Source organism: Zingiber officinale, chromosome 1B (genome assembly GCF_018446385.1).
Source record: "Zingiber officinale cultivar Zhangliang chromosome 1B, Zo_v1.1, whole genome shotgun sequence".
In the NCBI taxonomy this organism is placed as follows: domain Eukaryota; kingdom Viridiplantae; phylum Streptophyta; class Magnoliopsida; order Zingiberales; family Zingiberaceae; genus Zingiber; species Zingiber officinale.
Genome location: NC_055986.1, coordinates 143,595,025 through 143,601,024, shown reverse-complemented (window position 1 = coordinate 143,601,024; position 6,000 = coordinate 143,595,025).

Below are 6,000 nucleotides of genomic sequence, written 5' to 3'. Positions count from 1 at the left end.
GAATTGAAGAAACTTCAAATGTAAAATTTAAAGAGTCCAACCAAAACCTAGAACAAACCCAGAATCAAATAGTCGAATTTGTTCGAGGTACCACTAGTCAAGGGGGAGCAAGTGAAAACCTAAGTCACGAAGAAGAAGATCAGCTTTAACTGAATGAACCTAGTAGAACCATAAGAGTAAACCCAAATCATTCAATTGATCAAATAATTGGTGACTCAAACCTAAGAGTTCAGACTAAGTCATCCTTTAGAAATTTAAGTCAAATTACCTTGATCTCAAAAATTAAACCCAAAACGATAGAAGAATCCTTACTTGACCCAGACTAGATCATAGAAATGCAGGAAGAACTAGCCCAATTTGAAAGAAATGAAGTCTGGGACTTAGCACCACCACCTAACAATAAAAGGTAATAGAAACAAAATGGGTATTTAGAAATAAACTAAGTGAAAGTGGAGAAATTATTAGAAACAAGGCTAGACTAGTGGCTAAGGGATTTAGTCAAGTAGAAGGATTTGACTATGATGAAACACATACCCTAGTAGCTAGACTTGAATCTATCAGAATGCTACTTAGCTATGCAGCCCATAAATGATTTAAGCTTTATCAAATGGATGTAAAATCCTCCTTTTTAAATGGGCTAATAAAAGAAGAAGTTAATGTACATCAACTACCTGGGTTTGAGAGTCTAGACCATCCTGACCATATCTTTAAACTTAAGAAAGCATTGTATGGTCTTAAACAAGTACCTAGGACCTGATATGAAAGGTTGACCTCTTACCTAATTTCCAAAGGATTCAACCAAGGACAAATTGATCCAACTTTATTTGTAAAATCAATCAACCAAGATATCTTTATAGTCCAAGTATATGTAGACGACATAATCTTTGGTTCAACTAACTTAGAATTTTTATAAAAATTCATAACCTTAATGGAACAAGAATTTGAAATGAGCTTAGTAGGTAAACTAACTTACTTTTTAGGTCTACAAATTAAACAAATTAATGATGAAAATTATGTTTACCAACAAAAATATATTAAGGAATTACCTAAAAAAATTAGAATAGAAAACACCAAAGAAATAAAAACTCCAATGGAACTAACACAACCTTAGAAAATGATCCAAATAGAAAATCAGTTGACATAAAATACTATAGAAGTGTCATAGGTAGCCTTCTATACTTGACTGTAAGTTGACCTGATATTTTATTTGCAGTCAGTATGTGTGCTAGATACCAAACCTATGCTAAAGAATCTCACTTAACTAACGTAAAAAGAATTTTTAGATATCTATAAGGAATTTCAAATGTAGAAATTTGGTATCCTAGAACACCCAATTTTGAACTCATAGGTTACTCTGACTCAAACTATGCTGGCTGTAAACTAGACCGTAAAAGAATAAGTGGTGGATGTCAGTTACTTGGCCCATCACTTGTCAGCTGGTTTAGTAGAAAGCAACATTGTGTTGCCTTATCTACTACTGAGGCAGAATATATAGCAATAGGAGAATGTATTGCACAATTGTTATGGATAATGCATAGTCTAAAAGATTTTAATTTAAACTTTACAAAAATAAAAGTACTAATTGACAATATTAGCTCAATTAATTTAATAAAAAATCTTGTACATCATTCAAGAACCAAACACATTGAAATTAGACATCACTTTATCAGGGATCATGCCACTAAAGGTGACATTGAACTCAAGTACATTGAGTCGATGTCAAACTTAGCTGATATATTCACTAAACCCCTCCCTGAAATTGAATTTAGTAACTTACGATGTCAGTTAGGAATGTGTTTAATATACTAGGACCAATACTTTCAAAATTATTTTCAAAAATTTTTAAATTTTAGGATAAAAATTCTTTACTTATATTTTTCTCAAAATTTCCTTATTTTTAGAATTTTTAAAATCAGTTTTAGCCATAGTTTAGATCAAATCCATAGAAAACATGTTCCTATAGATCTAGGACTTGAGCATCTCACCAACATATTAGGCCTACTTTGTTTGTGATTGCCAAACTTAGAAAGGGGTGAGATGCATAGGCAGATTGTCTAGACTTATGATACTTATATCAGTGCATCAACATAAGTCTGAGCGTTAAATATCAAATCTATAACAATCAAGTTAAGTAATCTAGGTTAGTCAAACACTAATTGGATAAAATAACTTAATCTGACTAACCAAGTGAACACTGGTATCTTCTAATAGTCGGTTAGTAACTAACGGTTAGATAGTTAAGGATAATTTATAGTTGATTCTTTTATTTTAAAAACAAATATCAGGTTCAGGGGAAGGAACAATATCTCTAAAAATTATTCACAACTCAATAAATTTTCCTTCTAACAAGAACTTTTTTGTTTTGAAAAATTCTGGTACTTATCAAATCATATGTTTTGAAATATTATTTTGAAATCTGTTTCAATTTTTTCAAACTACTTTTAAAAAATTTTACAACACTTAGTATTTTATTTTTTTTAGTGAACTTTAACTTTAAATCCTTTAAGTTATTTTTAGAGAACTTAGCATTTTTAAAAAAAAATTAGAAAACTTTAAAGTTTCTAAAAATTAGTAGAGTTTAAAGTCTTTCCAACTTTATTAGCCTTGTGACAATGTTAATATACAGTGTGTTTAAATTTGTTTTGAAAGAGGTCTTTAAAATTTTTTTATTTTTTTTGAAAATCTACTTTACAAGATGTCTAGAAAACACTTTGAAAAAAAATTTGAAAAGGTTTTTTCAAAACTAATTTTTTTAATAAGTTATTTTCTTTATCAGTCTGAAATGCTAAGTGGTTTAAAAACTATCTTTGAATATACTTTAACATATGTTGAAAAACATTTTTATTTTGAAAAAAGGTTTATGGTTATAACATTTTTCCTCCCTCGAGTAATCCTGAGAATTATTTTATTGTAACAAATTTTTTTCTGTTTACTTTCCTTAGCACATTTTTTAAAAAAATATCTATTCATGTTTTTTGATAAATGTCAAAGGGGGAGAGGGTTAGGGGGGTTAAGTTGATTAAGTTAGCAAACTCTGAACCAACCAAATCGAAATCCGAATAACTTAAACCATACTATTTGTCTATTTTTATATTTTTTTTCCTAATTTAACCCAAGTTGTCATTGCATCAAAAAGGGAGAGATTGTTGGTGCAGTTTTGCACTAACGGTCTAACTCAGGTTTTGATGAATGACAAGTAAGTTAAGTTAAATTTTGTTGTGATCTAACCACTTGATTAAGTGTGCAGGAAATCTAGCTAGGTCAATAGGCCGACTGAATAGCTGGTATGAAATCCAGCTAGGTCGACGGGCCAACCAGATAGCTGGTACGAAATCCGGCTAGGTCGACGGGCTGATCGGATAGCTGGTACAAAGTCCAGCTAGGTCGACGGACCGACCAGATAGCTAGTACAAAGTTCAGATAGGTCGACGGGCTGATCGGATATCTGGCAAGAAGTCCAACTAGGTCAACGGGCCAACCGGATAGCTGGCATGAAGTACAGGCAGGTCGATAGGCTGATAGGATGTTTGGCAAACTGATAAGTTAAGGTAAATCACTGGAGGAGAGTGACCAAATGAGGACGTGTCCCGGTTGAAGGGACAGTAGACGTCGGCCCAGTTTAGGTCAATTTGGGATCCCTAAGCTGAGACCTTGACTAGTTCCTGATCTTGGGAGGACTGAAACTAATTACTACTCTGTATTATTATTAAGTTGTCCTAATACTTATTTTACAGGGTATTTTGGACTAACATTATTTTTCAAAGCTAAGAGAAGAAAATTACCTTCGGATGAACAATGTTCGAAGGAGCCTTCAAGCTTGATGGAAGACGCCTTCATACTTTTCATAGAAGGTGCCTTCCATGACTATGGAAGGCACCTTCCACGGGATAAAGTTAGTCGAAGTCGTGGATAAGTGTTGGACTGTTCGGGATTGAACTTGCCTCATTGGAAGCGTCTTCCATAGCTATGGAAGGCACCTTCCATGCCTTTTATAAAGCTCTCTCGAGAAGTCATTAAACACAACACATATTTGAGCTACTATGCATTCTTTTGAGGTTCTGATTGCTCCAAGCTCTTGCTACGACTCTGCTCCAAAGCTACTACACCTGACGACTGCTCCGAGGACTTCCGAACGTGGCCGAAAGACCGACATCGACACAAGCGCTCCCACTTTAATCTATAAGTGTCGGTAATTCACTCTTGTAATTAAATACTGCAAAAGGACAAGTGCAGTGTGTTGCACTTGTTCAACCTTCTTGTACTCAATTCTCTTTTTCAGAGGTATCGGGAAATATTTTTAGTGGATTACCCGTCGATAGGTCCACGGGACCTGAGTCTTGGAGTAGGAGTCGTTGAAGGCTCCGAATCAAGTAAACCGACTGTGTCTGTTTCTACTTCGCTTAATTATCTTTCTGATTTCTATTTTTCTTTTCTGCTGCATTCGTACTTTGATTTTAAAATCGAAAAAATGAGTTTTTGAAAACCACGTGATTCACCCCCTCTCACGTGTGTAATCGGTCCAACATAAAGCGACCAGCTTAAGGACCAGTCGGATTATATTCAGCCAATAGCATCATCCTAATAGGGCGGTCAACTTAAGGACCAGTCAGATTATATTCAGTTAACAACATCACCTCAACAAGATGACTGGCTTAAGAACCAATCGAATCATGGTCAGCAGACAATATCCCGACAACTTGTCATAATAGTAACTTTGTGTCAGAGAATATTAAAACTTCTTTAGGAACCATCATGTCTCCCATCAGCAGACCAATAATAATACCATATTCTGTCGACAACCTCAGTAATAACAAAAGAAGTTATAAATGATAAAAGGGGTATACATGTGAGTAAAATAAAGATTTCTCGGACGATTATGGTGAACTGCTTAACAAACTCTGACACATTTTGCCATCTTATGATTGCGGAGGTTACGTAAGGTGGTATATAGAAAGGGAGTTCTCTCCGTGACAAAGGTAGGCTCATTGACATCTACAACTCTACTCTCGCACATACGTTCTGACGGTTCTTCCATTTGTTCGGACAGGGACTGACTTGAGCATCGGAGAGTTTTCGTTAGGAACTCTCTTTGGTTTCTAAGCACTGATGTTTTGTTGGATCGTCTCCTTGTGTGTAGGATCAAAGGAGAAGCTTCTTTTGGAACCAAAGGTCTTCTGACGGTCAATCACTCAACCACCATGCTCAACGCGTCATCTCTGCAAGTCTCAGATAGGATTATACTCTATTACTCTACCAGGAATTGATCGATAGAGAATTTAGTGAGGTCTTGGAGTAGGAGTTATCAAAGACTCTAAACCAAGTAACCGATCGTTTTGTTTGTTATTATTTTCGATGTGCACTCATTTAAAAAAACAAAAGATAAGCTTTTAAAGTACACATAATTAGGGTTGCAAATGAGCCGAGCCGAGCTCGAGTGAATTTCATAATTCAAGCTCGAGCTCGACTCGAAAATGAATTTTAATGGAAAACAAGTTGTGGAAATTAAGATTTAAACCTTCAACCTCTAGCAACCCAATAGAACACTCTAGCCACAAACACCTTCTCAACTTATTAGATTATTTTAAATATTAGAATATTAAATTTTAGCCAGGCTCGATGAGCCCTTGAGTCAGTGTTAAATGAGCTCGAGCTCAGTCAAATTCGAGCTTTGACCAAGTCGCTCGGCTCATTTGCACCCCTACATCATCAGCCGGCTCACATAATTCAACCCCCACACACACACACACACCCAATGGTCCTACGTATATTTTTTGGGCCTAAACGGGCGTTACATGTTACACTCGATAATAAATATAGATATCTTAACGAACTTCAATTTGATATATTGTACATTCTATGGTTCAATCCTAGTCGAAAGTTATATCTATTCAAAGCTTAAGAAATAGTAGTTGCTATAACAAGCCAAGCTTTAGACAAGAAATATAGAATTCATAGTTGCTATAATGCGTCCCTAATTCAAGATTTAGATGGAAAATATAA